Genomic DNA, 20,335 nt, shown 5'->3' on the forward strand with positions numbered 1-20,335 from the left:
TATTTATGACTTAATATGATATACTGGTGTGCTTTATAATAACACTGAATGTGCATATTTCTGGAGGAGACAGTGGAGTAATTATGCAGAATGCCTTTTACCATGAACGTACAATATTAATTACAGGCATGGTTGTTTATCAATCGTGAAGCACTGTTTAAAAGCTGTTTGGAAGATTGCCATGATGACCCAGGCTTGTCTCCTATCTTTTACTTTCAAATGCTTATAATGTGACACGAGGAGTTCCTTTCAAGAGTGCTGACACTGAGGACAACAGAGGAGGAAATGATGAAGGAGATGCCATTGTGTGAAGAATGAGTCGGATTTCAATCAAAGGTTTAAGGGTATGATAAACCTGACAACATCAAAGGAATAAATGAGATAGAAATATTTAAGTATGAATGTCTAACTCAAACTTGGGCACATGATTTCATGTGGCTGTTTGTAGACAATGCACCACAGGAGCAGACTGGCAGCACATGTTGACAATCAGACTGTATCTGTGTTGTCTGCTAAGTTGTTAACTTCTATCTGCACCTCTTCAGAAACAGCCAGGTCAGGCAGCAATTTGGACCATTCCAAAGTGATGTGCCACCGCACGCATCGCTCGCCTAATCCTCTGCATTATGCTGGATGAGAATCTGCACTCTGATAGCCAAAAGCACCAAGGAGGATTTGGTCTGGGTGCCTTCTGTCTACGAGTGGCATGTAATAATCATCTGACATAAGTGACCAAGCACTGTGCCCTGTACAAAACACGGTGGGTTTGTTTGTCTTCATATGTGCGGTGCCTACCGAGACCTGATATTTTACAACAGACATAGAAGTATGAGATATGGGGAGTTTGGAGTGTGTGGGCTGTAATTTAAAAAACAAGAAGAAAAAAACTATTGTTGTATGTTTTTCCCAAAGTTTTATATTTTGTTGTTATTAAAATGTGTGTGTTAAGTAGAAAATGAAATAACCAGACAAACTGAGTGATAAGTCTTTCGGTCATATGATGTGAGTCTGCATGAACATTTTCATGTCAAATAACTTTCAAAGCTATAGAGTTTCTATACACATGCAAAGCTGCACTTATTGAAAAATCCAATAAATTTACTTAACTGTGAGGAGGGAAGGCCACTTAATACTGCTGACTGTAGAGAGGCTGTCAGAGGTAAAAAAAAAAAAGAAAAAAAAAAAAGAAAAAAAAAGATTAAATTCTCTGTCGTAAAGACTAACATGATTAAAAAGCACATCACTTGACTTTATAATTGTATTATATAGTGAAACATGGAGATATGAAATATTTTATAGCTCAAAAAGCTGAATGCAAGGATCACGAGTAATCCGTTGAGATACCTCTAAGCCAGTGGTACAGATTAAACCATCTTGAAGGGAGAACACACTCAGTGTTATACTTGGCGGTTAACTACCTCAAATATTGCCTACAGCTGGATTACTTAATTGTTCATCTGCACAGTCAGTCAGTTGTGTTGTGAAATACTGCTGGCTCCACTGAAACCTCAGAGGATAAAAAGTTGTTTGCCACTTTACAGTGATTTTAACCCCTTACTGATCCCTCCATACTCTCCAATTAAATCACAGTTTCTTAATTTGGCTGCACCCTTAAAAAGACAGATGGTGTGACAGAGATGTAAAAACAAAAAAGAACCCAACCAGGGATGATCGTGAGTCATTTTTAAACAATACATCAAAACATGGACTGATGTGTATTTCTCTTTTGAATCGTTGTTGGAGTTCTTAGTTTGCTGTCGATTTTTGTTCTCCTTGTTGAGTCTGTGCGTTCGCCATTTGCCTTTGAAGTGTTATGCGTATATATTAAGTATTAATAAATAAAATAAAAAAAGAGATGGTGTTGAGATTTGATTAAGTTGTATTCAAAAATCTGTATCTGTATCTGAAAAACATTAGGTAACAAAGGTAAGGATATTTCTGATGTTTTGATCATTTAACCCCAAGGCAGACTCTGTTTACTTGAAAGAGCAAAAATCTGCTTTCAAATATTTAAATGCAGAAATCAAAAAGCCAAAATCAAGAATTTAACTTGTTGTACAGCATACCAAAACAAGAATTTATATAACCATATGTATATCCTCATCCGTCCAGAAAATGAATATTCACAAAGTACTGATTTTGAGGTTTTTTCTTTGCCAACTAGCAGGGTTATCACTGCCAGTATTACGCCTCAGATCAGTGGCTCTTAAAGGTTCCATTTATTACATGTCACCACAGCATGTAAGTGTTGTGTTGATGTAAGTGATGGCATGCTTGGAGAACATTACATGTACTCTGTGATGTGAGAGGACAGGACAGGACCCAGACTCACACTGTGCCATGTGTCTTCACTGCCCTCTACAGGATAGAGAGCACCTCGTGATCTATGATAGGTCTTTGCCCCCCACCACACCCCCAAAACCAACATTACAACAACTCCAGCAGCACTCAGTCTTTTTTTTTTTAACCTCAAACCCTCTCATACACCAACACTTCAGTGTAAAAATAGCTCATTAAAAGGAGTTGCAAAATATTTTTTCCTTGTGGTATCATGTAGTGCAAAGTTGCTCGAGGTAGTTTCATAAATATTTTCCTCTTCTTCCCTTTAGCTTCTTCCCTTTTAGTTAAAAAAGTTAGTTTCTGTGAAGCTGCTGTTGTTTGCCACCTGCTGCATTTGTCAAACTGCAGAGTAAGATAATCCTGAGCTGAGGTCACTGACCATAGTAGCAGAGGGCTTAACCAGCAGAGTAATTAACTCACAGACAGATCTTTAAGAGGCAGTTGTAGGGGTCAATCAATACAAACCCTTCTGTCAAAGGGGTCAAGTTTATGCTTTTATTTCGCTTTATCATTATTATCCTGCAATAACGAGAAAAAAAGTGAGGGACTAATGTGAACCCATATTGGCTAATTTATCATGATTGTCTTTGTTTGCTGCAATAACAGCACAGAAATAGCAACCATGACAGCCACAAAGAGATCATAATCTTTGTTTAAGGAGAATGGAAAACTGGAGCCTTTTACCAAAGTTTGCAGGTCATCTAAAGTAGATTCAGCAACAACACAAAAAATCAAAATACAAGAAACAAGGATAAAGTTAGCAACAGATCTAACAGTTTTTACAACAATGTGCATGTAAATAGCTTCTTACAGCTTTTTTTTTTAGTTGCACTTAAATGCTTCAAAATTTGTGAGATTGCTGCACCAGCAAATTAGTGCATTATGTTTAAAGTGAAATCAGATAGTTAAAAATATTAAAAACTTATACTACAGGGTATATTATCAACAGGCCAGGTCAGCCTATGAAGGGTCCAAACTTTTCATTTTATTCATATACTCCTTTAGTGTGGCTACGCACCAGCTGATTTTTGATAAAAGAGCTGAGATGCTGATGACGAGGTATTAATGTCATTACAATGTAGTTACAGAGTAATTAAAGGGGGAAATGCTTATCTCTTGGTGCTAAGAGTAAATAAAAGTATACAACAGCTGGAAGTCCCCAACACTCAGAAATGTTGATTAAAATGCATCAAAGCACTACAAAATGTCTGCATTTTCTAACAATGCTTAATGTTTATGTTAACTACTTTCTACTTATTGTCTTTAATTAAGGTTTCATCCTTTTCCCCAACCTGTCCTTCAAAATTCTTCTTCAGACTTAGACTAAATTGACTGTCATTATAGATCAGAAACAGTAAAGCCTCTGGCCCCGTGGTTAAGATATGCACCTCATGTACAGAGGCAACAGTCTTGTTGCAGCGGTTGCTGGTTTGACTGTGACCCTTTGCTGGAAGTTTCCTCCCACTTTCTGCTTTCACATTTCCTGTACCTTATCAAAAAAGAACCCGCAAATGACTCACAAATAACATTTAGCATGATGCTTGGTGACCGACCTCTACCTGTTCAAATAATTAATCTGTCTTTCAAACCTATAAATTACGTCAGCAATGTGTAAAAGCCCTCGTGTATGTTATAGTTGTGTTTCATTTATAGATCTGTGAAAGAAAAAAGCATGTAGTGTGCACAACTGTGGTATTGATCTATAATCTGTGCTTACATAAGGTGCCTCTACTATTAGATAAGTTACAGTTGGATCCTTTACAATAGTGCACACCCCTCAGCTTCACACCACATCAGGCTGATGAGGTGAAACACCTGTAAAGGGTTATGAGAGAGAACATTATTATAAGTTGAAAAAATAGCTTCAATTATCAAGAAAGTGCTACTTTATTTGGGATCTACTTTTTTAGAGCCACGTTGTTACAATTATCCTCGAGTTACCTCCCCCAACAGCATTTCCCTTACGGGATGCATGTGCGTGCTCTCACACTTTGTTAAGCCCTCTCCCTCTGCTGCTCCTCCAGTCTCAACCTCCCGTCTCCTCTGCACTCTCTTCCCTTCTTCTGCTTGTGTGGGCCAACTGAGGTAAATGTGCCAAACTGCCCTATTTAGGTCACACCAACAACAGCAGTTCACTTGGGATTCAACCCCCCAAACTTTTACTGCATCACGGCAATAGGGCAATCCAGGTCGTGGCATCCGCTGTGTGGATTCATCACCAGGACTCACACGCTAGCTGAATGAGAGAGGGAGAGACGGACGAGCAAAGTGCAAAACATAAAAAAAAAAAAGTGAAGGATTTTTTTTTTTTTTTTAATCCATTGTCACTGCTCTAGTCTCATTCATAAAAAAAGAAAAACACACAGGTGATCACATTACATCTTTGCAGCCTTACTACAGGAGAGCATAAAGACACCTGGCTCTTTAAGGAGTGGCAGAGGGAATTACTGATACTGTGCACAAGGACAGACGGAGCAGCTGCTGTCACTTTTAATGGAATCACAGATTGCTTCAGAGGCAGCACCACTGGCTTTGGGTCTTTCTGTGAGTGTAAGAGCTGGACACTGTAGTCCGAGCCTCTCTGCTTTTTTGCATTTTCATCCAGAGTGAGTGTGAAATATCTAACAGGATAAGATGTTATTCCCTGGGTCTTAAAGAAATCATCACAAAAAAAATGATGAAAAGTTGAGAACGATGATTCGATCGCATTATGTGGAATCTTTCAATCAAGTCGCAGTGGAAGCTTAGCCTGTGTTGCACCACATCAGTCGCACATGTGACCTTAAAGCCTCTGAGTGTTTTACCATGCCAGTTTTGCCTCCAATAAAGGAGATCGCTCACAAAAATTATTTATCTCCATGTTCTTGTTGTCACATCACACTCTCATCACACTCTCATCACAACGCTACAGTTTATGACAAGAGCTGTGCTGCTTCTCCTGCCACTCATTCTTTATCTGTCAAAATAAACTTGCTTCCGCATTAAGAAGGCAGCAGTGACAAGCCTCGTGTGTGTGTGTGTGTGTGTGTGTGTGTGTGTGTGTGTGTGTGTGTGTGTGTGTGTGTGTGTGTGTGTGTGTGTGTGTGTGTGTAGAGTGGGGGCTTCAACCGCCACAGCAAAACAAGCTGCACTAATCTGGCATGATCTGTGACTCCCACCTCATCATCTCACTGGGTGCGAGGTCTTGGGTGTGGTTATTAAGGACACTGATCTTAAACGGGCCTTCTGCTTGTTCGCTGATTATTACTCAGTGGGCAGCTGTGGACAGAATGACGGAGCTGTTAGAGGCTCCTTCAAGTGATGCAAGTTTTAAATAATGCATGGGCCGTGCGTGCTTGACTCACACAGTTTTATTTGATTCAGTTCATCAGGTCATCTAGCTGATTTTTAAAAGCAAGTTCTTATTTTAACTCTTTCTTTGCATGTGATTCCCTGATGAGATTTAATATGTTAAAGAAAACCTGTTTTTTTTCAGACAATAAAGAAAAAAAGAAGTTTTATTTTTTAAACAGCTGAACAGAGTATGTCAGATCACATCCAAGGAACAGTCCTTGTATCTGGTCAGGTTTGTCTCGAGCCAGATCTAAAGTGAGGATGGGTCACTGTGGGAGGAGAGCACACTAACAGGGTCCGAAGTTGACGCTGGAGGGAAGCAGACAGTTTTCCAGGATCTTGGAATAAGCAGGAGCTGAGTGTCAGGACCTGTTAGAGGTGAGGAGGTGCCTTCCACGGTTTACACCCGTGTCCAGGGGTGCCTGAAGTCCTACCCCCAACATACCCTTCCAAAAACCTTTGCCCTATCCAGTTTAGCTGTCTCTGAGGTTAATTCCGTGCCCTGGAGCTGAAACAACAGGATCACAGCCACAGCACTAATACTCAATAGACACTGACCTACTTTGTTGGATTATACTGGGAAAAAAACTGATCCTCTGCCCTAATGCCAGCAATGAAAACGATCTAATGGTCCTAACTGCTCTGTTAAATCTGAAAGCATGCTCATGTTATTAATTTCTCATTATGGGAATGCAGTTCTGCTGATGGGATTAAATGCCCTGCTCTGGCTCCCTTTCATTCTGTGACCTCCCCTCTGAAAAACAAAGGCTAAAAACCATCTGGCTAGATGCTCCCTCATGTGGCTTGTTTATTTGTTTGTTTGTTTGTTTGTGTGTGTGTGCAGAGAGGCAGTGGGTTAGTCATCCATGCTAAACTTCACAACACTGTGCGTCTGAGACCGAAGAGGGCTTGAATTTTTCAGATTACTTTCCCAAAATAAAACAAGTATGACTGTGTAACAAATCTCTGGGCTCTGCGTCTCTGTAACAATTCTGCAAATGAGAATATTCATCTTTCCTCAACCTGGCAGCCTCACAAAACATCATCATAACACATTACTTTGTTAGAGGCTCGTATAAATGGCTTTACAAGTTGTTTCCCTCAGTGCAAATTAATGCTCAAATGGACAGAGAGTGCCCTTGGCTGGTTGTACATCCAATTTCAACAATCAAAATCTATTTTTCTGGTCCATTACATCACCACCAGGGGGCACTTGTTTCCTCAAGCATGTAGTGTTGTGTTTGACAAATTGCCATGGAGGTAACACATGTACACAGCCAGGGAATTAGGGGAAAGGACTGGGGAAGCAACCAGCCTCCCACCCACACACCCACCCCCCGATTTTCTATGAGTATAATCTGCTATATGATGACAGGCAGCAGCTGCAGACACACACACAAGCACACACTTAAAGAATATTAGCTCTGGTCAAATCAGTAAGTAGGAGCAACTGACCAAAATATTTTGATATCACTCATGTAGAGTTGATAACCATAGAAAGGCTTAACATTTTTGCAATTCATATGACTGTTTTGTTCATGCATACAGTAAAAATATAACCAAGTCAGCTCTTTAAAATGGAAAGGCAAAAGTCTTAACAAGTTTGTGAACTTGATAACAAGTCATCTTGTTATTGTGATGTTTACACAGATAAAAAAGTATATTATAAAATAATAATAGTGTCATAAATGATCAGATATGATGTTCAGAATAGCATACTTTTTATATAGTGTTATCTTCACCAAAAAAAGAAGGAAAAAATAAAGGAATATAAAATAAATTCCAGATAAGCATATGCGCAGGAGCTGTAGTCTTTGCATTTCCACTCATCTATCACTGCAAATTTGGATTTGAAAGGTAACAATTCAAACGGCTGAATAAGCATAAAATAGGTCTAAACCTGAGGCTTTCAGTATACGTAGTAATGCAAACATGACATGTGATACATCATATCACCCATTACCAGTTAGGTGGATGAAATAAGATAAAAATATGCGGGCTGTCCATGCATCAGGGAAGAGATTTGCATAACACTGTGATTTTTTTCTCTCAGGACCAAGGGCTGTATTTGTAACATCTAAAGCAAGAAAGTACAGAATTTGATCAGGTCTCTTTAAGAGCATTATTTTTAACTGCTCCTACAATATCATGTGGATAAACAGTTTCTGGTTTGTCAATACATTCAGAAATTTACATTTCACTCACTAACTGTGATTTTTTTTTTCTTTCAAGCACAAATTAACAAATCAGTCAATTTGCTGAAACAAATTCTAAACGTGACATTTTTAAAAGCGCTATAACGACTGTATTCAAAGCTTGTACCTTTAAGTTCAAAGAGTAACCCCTGGGGGTAGAGGACTATAAATTATTTGCAAGGGAAAAGGCATGATGCATCTTTTAACATGTGCAGTCATTTCAGAGTGCAAAACCTACAAATGTCATGTCCTCTTAAGATCAAAAGTAATTGGTCAGGCTGCACAACAAGGCACAGGGGTAACGAGGCAGTTTGCCACTGTAACGGACTCAAATGACATACTGTGTAGCATGTCGGTGAGCTAATAGACCCCAACGCACAGGGAGAGAGCACAGTTTCATTCTGTCTTTTCAAATTACGCTAAGGAGGAGCCTGTCTTTTTCGGTATATGAGATAAATTATTTCCCACTACTACCAGATTTTCCAGTTCAGTATATCAAAATTAAACACTTAAGTGGTCACACAGTGCACAGTGTATACACAAATATACACTACAGGAGTGAGGCTCTGCTTAACATCTAGTAAAAATGCAATCAGACTAAAACTACAACACGAGCTGAAAAAATGAGGACGTATGAAATTTACATAGAATAATCAAGTGACCTAAAGAGACGCGTCACTGCAGTGCAGCGTTGTAGGTGAGCTGATGAGTGACACTGAAGTGTAAAGGCCATTGAGAGGGCAAAGTGGGGGAGGGGAAGCACCAGGGCTTGCTCACAGAGCAGTGACCAGGCCCAGTGGAGCCTCACTGCTGCGAGGAGGAGGAGGAGGAAGAAGAGGGTGATGACTAGGAGAGCAGGTGATGTGCTCCAAGTGGCCCTCCGCCACTTTACAGTCCACAGTGTGCTCCTTCATACCCAGAAGACATCAGATGTCAGATGTGATGAATATGGCTCAGATGACACTGCAAATGTTTGAGATTAGGTTTATATTGACTTTAGAAATAAGGCTTTGAGTCGAGATTAGAAATACAAACCTAAACACAGAATGAGGTGTTTACATTTCACTGAATGCTGCAGAATCATACAGCTTGTTTAATATTTGTAGATCAATACTTAAAAAAGCAAAAATAACAAATGATTTTGCATCTTTCATACAAAGATACTGTAATTTTTAAGCTTTAATTTAAAGTGGAAATGGAGTAAACTAACTACACTGTGACATTTGTGATTATCTCTCAAATTAGGGCAGACAAACTGTTTTGTAAGTACTAAGGTCTCCTTAGTTTCTCTACAACAGTACGTAATAGATGTTTTGTTTGATATGCAGGCAATAAAACAACGTAAAGAATGTACTTTTTTTGTTTGTTTTTTTTTTATTTTACAAACTCTATTATTTCACTTTATATGGATTTGAAGTAGTGGGGAGATCAAAACGGCACAGGTCCTGTCTTTAATCTGTTCTGGTTGGACTAGAAGTGACCCCTGCTAACACTTGAACTGCACTTTGAAGGTGAAGTAGCTGCTGCTTCATAAGAACATGACTGTCACCCTCCCATCAGTTGGTAAGTGGGTCACAGGACTGTACATGACCCAGACATGGGTCTCGCCCCTCAGGGTCATGGGCCAGTCAGGCATGAGGTGCCAACTGAGCGCCTCTGATTTGACTCCCAGTTAGGTGGCCTGAGCGGAGCCCCTGAGTTGAGCCCCTGGCTTGCTCTACTGTCACAAGGCTCAGTCTGTGAGGGACCCCAGGGTCCACACAGTCACAGTCACATGTCTTCAGAAGGACTGTGCTGCAGCATGGAGTGACACCACTTACCATCAGATTCCTACTTACAGGCCTCTGTCTTTACTGATGTCATTCACAGCACGGTTTGTTTAATGTACTTAAAGGCCCTGTGAGGACTTCATAAGTGACACTGAAATAGTCTCAGTTTTGTGCATTAGTTGCACTTTTATTACATTGTTAATCCGTTACTTAAAATGACATTATCAGCATCAAAATCAGTTATTTCTAAACGCTATTTCTCTCTGTCCGTGGTTGCAGAATCCTTTTACTGCATGTTGACTGAAACCCCCTATGACAAAAAGGACAGACGAGCTAAAAAAACTATAGGAAAGACTGACAGAGCACAGGCTAAAGGCTAAATCACAAGCTAAGCTGTTTGTGATAGCATGCATTACAACCCACATGTAGCAGTAATACTGCAATGGTCTGTTTAAACTTGAGAATAAAATAAAGACAGAGGTTTTGTTTGCTCTGCGTTTAAGGTTAAAGTTGGTCGATGTGCACATAATGAGGATTCACTAACGATACACGTAGACACTTGAGCTGTAACACTAAATGGATACTGTAGCACTAAACTACAGTACCAACTGAGTTTACAAAGGTTGATTGCTATCATGTTTCAAGAAACAGCACTACATAACTGTTCATAAATACATTAGAAAAGTAGGGTTAAAAAAAAAATCTAATCTCCATCTACTTTTTTCCAAAACAAATGCAAGCTACACATCCTGACAACAGTGGGTGATAATATTCATGGGAAACAGAGTCTTTATCCCAGAAGAACACCACCAATTACAGCCAAACATGCCATTGCATTCAATCCCAAACAGACAGTTCTCACAGCAGTGCTTTACTTTCACTTTTAACTGAAAAGTTCAAAGTTGTCAATGAATTGGAGCCATACTTTTCTCTAATTTTTTTTTTTTTTAGCAGATTGTGCTTTATGATTTTAAAGTTTAAATAATGATAACAGTATCTAATGTTTCATCTTATTTCAGCACTGAAATGCATGTTATGACATAAAATATGTATGAAAGCAGTTACACTCGTAATGATAGATAAGATCATTTTTATCGGTCATGACTTTTATTTACAGTAAAAGCACATTCTCACTCCAGACCCCAGGCTTGTTTTTTCATGCGAAATGGTGAAAGTCTTTGTTTTATTAGTAGATTTTCTTTTTCTTTCTTTCCTTTTTTGTGCCAAAGACTGAAACAAACCACACAGCACTCCCCGATGGGGCTCCCCTCACACTGTCTGAAGAGTGGTGCCAGGCATTTAGTTTACTTCAGACCTGAGCTCTTTTGTCTGGCCCCAAAAAGCAAAGAAAAGTCAAAAAAGCAATTTGGTTTTACCTGTCCAGGGCCTGCTGATTGAAATCTTAGTATTACATATAGGGCAGACATCAGTCTGCTGCTGAGGCCCCCTGCAGTGACAGAAAGCTTTTTTCCAGAGCTGGTAGATGGATGTGATTTATAAAGCTGTTGAAGAAAATAAGTGGGCCAAAAATTGACAAGAGGCAATAAATGACCCCCAAAACACAAAAAGGAATCACAAAATATCATGTACAGGAGAAAGCGTATAATTCTAGGCAGTATTAGTTAAGATATGTACAAACTAATAGATTCCTCTCTTTTATGAAGATATCCTGCAGAAATAAAATGAAACAGCTCCTAAAAGTGTCACACACCCAACAAAACGCTGCTTAGTCAAAAAGTTTTGGTGGGGGATATGAGAACACACATCTAATTAATTCAGCTGACCTGTGTAACCCTGAAACAGTTCATACTTCAGACTGTAGCATCCTTATTGATCCTGAGAATGCTTCAGTGGACTCCCTGCGCTTATCTCGCCATTAAAAGCATCTCATGTGACAAGCTGCGATTTAATTAGATGACAATCACCGTTAACAATGCGCAGCTACCATCACTAAATTTGCACATTAGTGCTGGCAGTGATAAATTTCAGTATCCCAGCAGGGACAGCTCACACTATCACTGAAGACACTCTCTGCAAAGTGCTGCAGTTTCTCTGCTCCATTATGAGGGATGATGTATTTAAACTTTATAGAAAAATATAAACAATCATGATCAGATATTTTTTCATAAATGTGTTCACAAGATGATGTGTTGAAAAACTGAAAATGTGACTTATTAGTGCCAAATAATGAGGTTTTATTCAGAGATATACCCTCCACTCAATTACACTCAGCCTGGTAATGTGAGCAATATACGCAAATAACCACTAGAGGGCAGAATACAATTTAAGCACCATGAATTTATCTGTAAACACAAACTGATAGAAGTGTGAAAAAGGGAAAAGAAGGATTTCAGAAACTGTTTGGTGTCAAAAAAAAAAAAAAAAAAAACATTCTGGCCAGTTACAGTGGTCTTATAGAAAAATAGTGTAGCTCCATTCAAAAAATACTACACTGGATTGAATTCTAGGAACAGATTTACAATAATGGCATTGATTCAGGAAAAAAAAAGATGATTGCTGCAGCAACAGTTCCACTCATATTTATTGGATTTTTTTTTCCAACAGTATGGTTTGCATTATTCCAGGAGATTAAGGAGAGTCTGCCCCGAGAAATTAAAACCTAACAGAAGGGTCATCCAGACAACAATAGGGAGAAGCAGTATTTTTGGCAAGGGGACGTGGGTTGAGGCCAGGGGCTAATAGCAATGAGGGATTTGTCAGTCATCCCCATATTTAATAATCCCCAGCTCTCCATTTTCTGCTGTTTGTTTATATTAACCTCTGGTTGAACCCTCTTTAGTGGCAGCCTCTTTTGCCAGAAAGTTCAGTGAACATTCAGCTTCGGAAGCGGAGAGCATGTCATCTCGAATCTATTAGCCCACAGGGGAGATTGCAACATACAGCAGTCTCTCTCCATCGCTCTCTCACTCTCTACCCCCACACACTCTTTAGCTCTTGAACATGCACATGCGCACACACACTCACACTAGGTGAGCTTCTAACCCACACACTTCCCATGCTGACGGTGAATGTAACTGAGATCATTGCATACAGTGATCTGGTTCTGACCTCGCCTCTTCACTCATGCCTAATAATCTCATCATACCATGCACTACATCACCCCACCACAGAGCTCTGCCAACACCATCAACTTGCTTAAGAAGTATAAGAGCGCACAGAGGACTTTGAATTGTTATTTTTTTCTATATGTCATTTTTTAGACAGAGGAAGTAAAGAAGATGCTATGGGACATGTTATGCAGGCATGAAGTGCACGAGCCAAGGTTGAACACCTCAAGTAGAGATTTAAAGATGCAACGACACATCACATTGTGATTGTCACTTACACTTTAGTCCTACTTTAATGTTATACTCCCTTTCAGCACACTGTCTGCTACAATTTTGTGTTAGTTGCAGGTTTGTACGATAATTTGTTACCTGACAGTGTTGAAAATTATGATGACCCAGTACATATTTCATATTCTGGATCTTAGTATCCAGAATATTGCCAGGATCTGGAAAGTACTTTTACATCTGTCAGAAATGATGGTGACCTTGTGTTGTATTGTTGTGCAAAACAATCCGACCATTTATTGTTGAGTTATATACACATATGGTGAAAACGGCCCTATCTCACAATGATGAAGACCCCTTTAAAAAATCCTGGATCCAGACGGTGATCTGAATCACCCCCGAAATCTAATCAATTCTTCCTTATCCCAATTTGAAGATATCCTGAAAATTTCATCTAGATGTGTAGTAACTTTTTGTGTTATGTTGTTTAAAGACAAACAAACAAACTCTCACAGAAACATAACCTCCTTTGTGGAGGTAAAAAAATAAATAAATAAAATTTAGCCGTTAGTCGTTGAAACTTTGGGAAGCAGGTTTAATTCACCCTGTGTTGAATGAGTATAAGAGCAACAGAGATTACTCAAGTCTAGTGGTTAAACCAGATCCTTAACTGGACGGTCCAGATTCATTTTCATCTTTAGTGGCTCTTTTCCTAATCTTCCTTTTTTCCTGGTTTCTTGCTCCATCTACACAAATAACGACATAAAAGCCTAAAATAACTTTCAAAGAAAAATTTACACATTGCATCAAAGTTAATTTTTTGACAATTCTCACAAAGGTAGCGAGATCTAGGGATGCCAATCCTGGGATCAGGTATTGATCTCATACAGACTCAGAAAGTTAGACTGATTAGCAGTGAGGAGGGGCTGATAAAGAGGACAGAACTATTCAGCTCAGCTCTATGCCCTTCTGTGTTTGCAACAGCCATGTGCATGTAATAGATCAACCCCTGTCATGTGACATCTTGTGCTAGCCAGAGCTAAAACAGCATGAAGCAAAATAACTGCAGCAGCTCAGCAGTTTGAAGGTATTTCCCACTTTTTTTGAATAGCAAAAGAATAAGCAACCTGAAATATGTGCAGATTTAATCCCATTTATCCACTGCTGAGGTTAACACTCAAACTGTTCTGTGTTAGCATTTAAGATTTACCCACCACATGTACACATTTGTCATCTAACTAAATCTGAACACATGCAGTTTGAGTAAATCAAACTTATTTTGGTTTACAAGTAACAAAAGCCTCAAGTTGACAAATAATTCTCAGTCTCATCCTCGTATCAATGAATAAAGAATTTCAAATTAAAACTGGAATTAAGCCAGATTTGATTGTATATCAGTTGATACCAAGCCCAGGTATCAGTATTGGTATCAGGGCTCAAAAAGTGGGATCAACACATCTCTAGTAAAAATCTATAACAGAGTCACTTGTTGATGAAATGCAGAAAGGCAGGCTGCACCCTTGTCACTCCAAATAGATACTTATTTTTCTATGTATGCATTTTTTTAAACTATAAACTTGTTTTTTTAAATGTGATTCAGCGATAAAAAAGGCAGCATTGCCCGTAAATGTATTGAATTAGGCATACCAGACAAAAGTACTTCTTTTTACAAGGGATAAATGTTGTGTTCCACAAATGCTGCCAGCATGTCTCTGATCAGCTCTTTAACTGTGTCCAGGTCATGCACCAGAGGTAAAAGCACTTGATTTTTGGAAAAGAGAGAAACATATTTGACTTACAGTTGAGAACTTACAGCCCAACAAGTTCTTTAAAATCTTCTCCCTGACTCATTTTCTGACCTTTAACTCCTATTTCAGAACCAGCTCCTGCATATATTATCAAAATGAAATATTTGCCAAGGATGAGTTGAGGACTCTTGTGTTTTCATCTATACATTTTAGGAATCCATGACTCAGGCAAACTTCATTCACTATGTCAAGTGTTTTCCTAAGCTTACTTCAGCCCTGTTTTTTAATTATAGACTTGTTTATTTGGATGTGTAGTTTACATTTCTGTTGTTTTCATTGTATTTTATTACATTCCTATTATTTTAACCAATTGAGGAATAAGTCCCATTTAACTGTCAAATGGTTTAAACACAAAAGTATGACAAGTATTCAATAATTCAGCTTCCTCAAAGTTATGCAAGTGCACAGTTAAAACAAAGTTATTTGTTATGAAATATCTCAAAATAAAGTTATAATATATTCAGTTCTAAACTTAACAAGGGTTTTGTTCCACTGAGAAAATCACTTCATGTGGAACACCGGTTACACCAGCTGTCAGTTTCACTAACTTGACCATGTCTTTTACCAATGGATGTGTTAACATCACTTGTGTATGAGGCCATCAGCTCTCTTTCAGATCTTTGTTGGAGACATTTTACTAAAAGCCCAACACTATCAACACATCTAAGTCACATGCAGCTCATCAGAGTGTGACAGTCTTGTTTCTGGGCCAGTGCACATTTGATTTAGTCACCTCCGGAGACAGATTCTGATCCTGTCAATGTGCTGACAACATGAGGTGACAGGATAGGAGATTAAATAAATGTTATGGCATATTTTTGCACACAAAGCGCACAATGTGACTTAACTACTAACTACTTAACTATTAAGAGCCAAAAAAGATCCAAACATTAAGTTGAATACAAACCGCATGGAGGGAATGATAAATGGGACATCCAGGGAATCCACCAAGCAAAAGCTGTGATCAAGTCAGTTTAATCATGAGAGACAAGAGAAAGTCAAGATTATTGTCAATTAAGTGGTGACTGCTCTGAAAAGCTATAAAAGTCTCACACACTGTGATTGTGGCCGATTTCTTTATCTGCGTAAGATAAGTGATGAAACAACACAGCAGTGATGAGGAAGAGGAGGGACGCCAGAAACAGCAGCTTGACAGGAGGAGTGAAAGAGAAAGACTTGTGTTTCTGAAAAAGAGATAGCAGCAGGATGTTCAGTGGTGACATCAGATTGGTGTGCCCAGAGATGATATGGGGCACGTAAGGGTGCGAGAGGCAAAGCGTTACAAAACAATTTAGTTACAGCTGTAAACAGATATGTGTCTCGACGATATCTTTATGTTTTTTTTAAATTTTGTATGCCTGAAAATGCAGGTCATATGTTGATGTGAGCATCGACCAGTCACTAAGATGATAGATGATCATATAATGCTCTACCATCCAGATACAAACAAACACAGATGACAGATAGCATCTCTTAGCACCATGCAGTGTGCAGTATTAACAGAGATGGAATTGATTGTCCGCTGTGTTTTGTTAACTCAATCGGAGAAATGTGTAATTAGAAAAGGCGTGTGAACTTAAACCTGAGGATTAAAGCCTGGGTTGCTAGCTCTGCTAATGATAGCTACATTCAGTAAGCCCACAGGACCCACAGGCTCTGTGATCTGGTGTTTAGCCTTGTCAAACTGGATCAATTGTGTTTTTAAGTTTCCTTGCTACAGAACATTGCTAGCTAAAGGTCTATCAAAAATGTGTTACCCTAATAGACATTTAGAGCTTAATTTCCACCTGAACTCTTAAATTGTAAGTCTAAGTATCCAGTGTTCAGTGTTGTGTTCTGTTTTTCACTGATCAATTTTCCCGTACCTCCATCATTTTGAACAATCGTTTTGTCTCAGTGCCATGTCTGACGTAACTTCTTCTTACAAATTCACAAGTTTGTGAGAACAGTCCAGTAAATCTTCTCTAAGGGTGGAGGGGTAAAACTCATTAAGCATGAGTATATCCTTATGGGAAAAGGCGATTTCATCCTCATTAAATACATTTCAGTGTCCCCATTTATCTTCCTGGCCCATTTTCCTCAAAAACATGCTGCTTAACCTGGGCCAGCTTCTGCACATGAGATAACCTCCAGCAAATACCCTAAGCATCTCTGTGCTTGATCATATTTAAACAGCCAATTCCCTCTCTTAATTTCCAGAGGCGTGTTAAGATTAGTATCCCACCAACTGCTTAGGCAGTCACACTCTGGGACACTAGAAATTTAATACAGCACCTTTTATAAGAACAGCATTAAGATTCATGAGGGTAGAGAGGGCTACAGTAGTTTAACATACACTCAGTTAACATATCCTCAGAGGCTAAAGAAAGTAATTAGAAGAACTTCCTGTGCATCTTCAGGTAAAAAGTATATGTGATATCCAAAGGAGCAGCTCTAAGAAAAGGACTGTGTGAGCAGAATAGTCAGGTGTGTATTTTTCCTGCAGACCACCATGGGGCACAAGAACTTTAAAATGCATGAACTGGTTACTTAAAGAGCTGTTGTTGCTAACACATTTGCTATAAATGTTACTCTTAATTATTTGCAATCATGTAATCAAGGTAACGCATTATTGAAAAGAAATAATTACCCACCAGTAAAGTCTCCACTGGTCTTATACAATGAAGGGAGACATGTCGCAATTTAAAATACTTCTTCAGTCGTATCAATTATCACTTCAAGATTTTCATAACAAGTTGTTAAATGTAGGTCAAATTTATGACTGAAATATCCAAAAATAACACAATCAAGAACAACTTACCATCAGGATTCATAACAATCCTGAGGTTGATTAACTGTTCATTTACTTTTATCCCTCCAGTGCTTTTTTTGTTTTGTTTTGTTTTGACGAGCGCCTGGCTCATCAGCTAGCCGAGCACACGTCACGACGATGTGACTACTTGAGGACCTCTAGTTTTGTGACGCGTGCTTTGTTTTCAGCTCATAATCAATTTAATATACCCATGTTGAAGGTTGAAGGGTTTCTAACCAGTGACAACTTATGCCTGTGAGAGGTCATTCTCAGCCATGCGAACACTTAAGACATGGCTTAGATCTAGTGCTGCACGATTTGGGGAAAAGGTGCGATTTGCGATTAGGTGGACAATATTGCGATTGCGATTGTGCTTGCGATTTAATAAAAAAAGTTGTGTCATGATGAGTCTACAGACTTGCTTGGTTATCATGGAGAAAAATCTGAATTGCATGTGCTGACATTGCGATTGCGATATCCTCTTTTGCGATTACGTAATTGCATGTGCTGACAATGCGATTGCGATTGCGATTGCGATTGCGATTGCGATTGCGATTGCGAAAATTGTGCAGCCCTACTTAGATCTACCATGTCTGACGACAGACTGACAGGCCTGGCGATGATGCACACGCATCAGAAAGTGGAGGTGAACCAGGAGAATATCCTTTGACAGTGGGATGCCTCTGGTCACAGTAGGATTCAGCTAGCCTTTGATGTAAAAAGTTGATTTGTTTTTTTGAAAAAATGTAAAATTTTGTTTGGGAAATGCTGATTTCACATCATTAAAAGATATTTAAACAATAAACATCTTGCATGACTTGAAGACTTAAAAAAATAAATAAATAAAAATAAAAAATGTCAAAAAAAATGTCAGCGCCCGCTTTGCATGCGCACCATGGACCTCACCTATTCCAAAAACCTGGCTATGGCCCTGATGGGGCATGAGAATCAATAACCAAAGCATTTAAATCAATACCAAATTGAATCAAATCGAATTGCAACCTAAAGGATCGAGATTGAATCGTGAAGTTCTTAGCAATACCCAGCCCTAATTACAATGTAATTTTAGAACAAATGCTCTCAAGCCCAACGGCAATACGGCTACTTCTATGATGCATAAAGTGCACAATGCCACAGTAGAAACGCAATTATCTGAGTCTGATCAATCAGATGATCAGATGTGAGATGTTCAGTGTGTTTTATTTTGAAATTGACAGGATGTTTCCTGTATTACTGAACCAGAAGTTTCACACAAAAAGGTGCAGCAGTAACAAAAGACTATTCAGGTCTTGTTCATTAAAAGGACGATAAACGAAGATGATGAACTACCTCACAGGCACCTGCCTGCGCTCAGTCATCACATCCTCAAGCCTAAATGAATTAAATCAAAACATTTTTGGGTAAGCACCCTGCTGAGCCCAAGGGTCTACTTCGTGTTTTGATGCAGACATTCTTGAGTGAGGGGTTAAGTGAAGACAGTAAAGGTTTGTTTGCTGCCATATTGCTCCCAGTCGGCGGCGGTAAGCAGCTGCAATGTGTCTTGAAAGTCAACTTATAAAACTTTTATGGAACTCAGAGAGCTTAAGTGATCTTCCCAAGCTCAGCAGTAGCCTGCAGCGTGCAGGATGTCTGCTTATATTAATTTCATGGAGTTTAAGAGGTCACCAAACTCATTTGGAGATTCTTACTCATTTATGAACTCTGCAACCCTTCAGTTCTGCAGCGCTCTAAGCTACTGGTCTTGAGATGCTTAAATTTACATGGAATATTGCATAGCTAGGTAGAAAAAGTATAGTGCATTTGGAGTTTAAAGAACAAAAAGCTAAATGAGAACGCACTCTGAAATGACATTTACCTGTGTTTTATGAAAAGTGAGGTGAGCAAGCTGGAGTTTTATCTGCTTTGTGTACTGGGTAAAAGGCGAATAAAGCAGAGGAGTAGGTTAGAGGGAGGGGCTTTGGAGAAAGTGGTTTATCCAATATTCAGAAGATTTCCTGTAAGACAATGGACTTCTATGAAAGCAGCTTAGCCGGGAAAGCAGTGAAACCCTGAGATTCAAACTATGTAATGAGCTCACTCACTGGTCTTTACTCTTTAGGAAGACAAGCTGACAATGAAACCAAAAAAAATATGAGCATTCCTTTCAATTAAAAATGAAGTAAAGTTAATAAAGCGAGACTTTGAGAGGAAGTAGTTAAGGCTCAGTTGAAAGGTTAATCTGATAGTGCTCCCTCACACTGACCCCTGACTCTCATATTGGTTGTGGCTTCACTGTCCACAGAAGCCCTTCAACAAAGCAGTTTGTGGCAGTCTTTCTTCTGCAGCAGATCTCCCAGCGAGAGTGTTTAAAACCAATGAGGCCTCACATCTGTGCAGGGACTGAGCTTGGTCAGAGGGGTGGAGGGTGATTAATTGATGGTCACATCCCGCTGACTGCTGCCCACACGGCTTTGATGAAGAGGGATTAGGTTGTGCACCACAGTCTCAGCTGATAATAGGAGAACAGAAAGGAAATGCTCATGTCACGCTTCATGGCAAGGATTTCAATCAAAGGACCCCTTCATTCAGGGAGGGAAGACTTTTTAAAACAAACAAAAGCCATCGCTTCCTGTAGCCCTCAAACAGTGTTTTTTTATTGTTGCCCGCCTTCTAATTAGCTCAGCTGCTGAAAAAAATCTGCCTTTTGGTAATACCAAAGAACAACATTTAACAAAGACTTGTCCACGTAAGACCCCATGCACAAGTCAGTGTTGACTTTTTAATAGGAACGTTCCAATCCTGATCTCAATCATTGTATCAGAGGGGA

The sequence above is a fragment of the Halichoeres trimaculatus genome, unplaced genomic scaffold (genome assembly GCF_033239565.1).
Source record: "Halichoeres trimaculatus isolate MK-OKI-2021-1 unplaced genomic scaffold, fHalTri1.1 fHalTri1_scaffold_10, whole genome shotgun sequence".
NCBI classification, from domain to species: domain Eukaryota; kingdom Metazoa; phylum Chordata; class Actinopteri; order Labriformes; family Labridae; genus Halichoeres; species Halichoeres trimaculatus.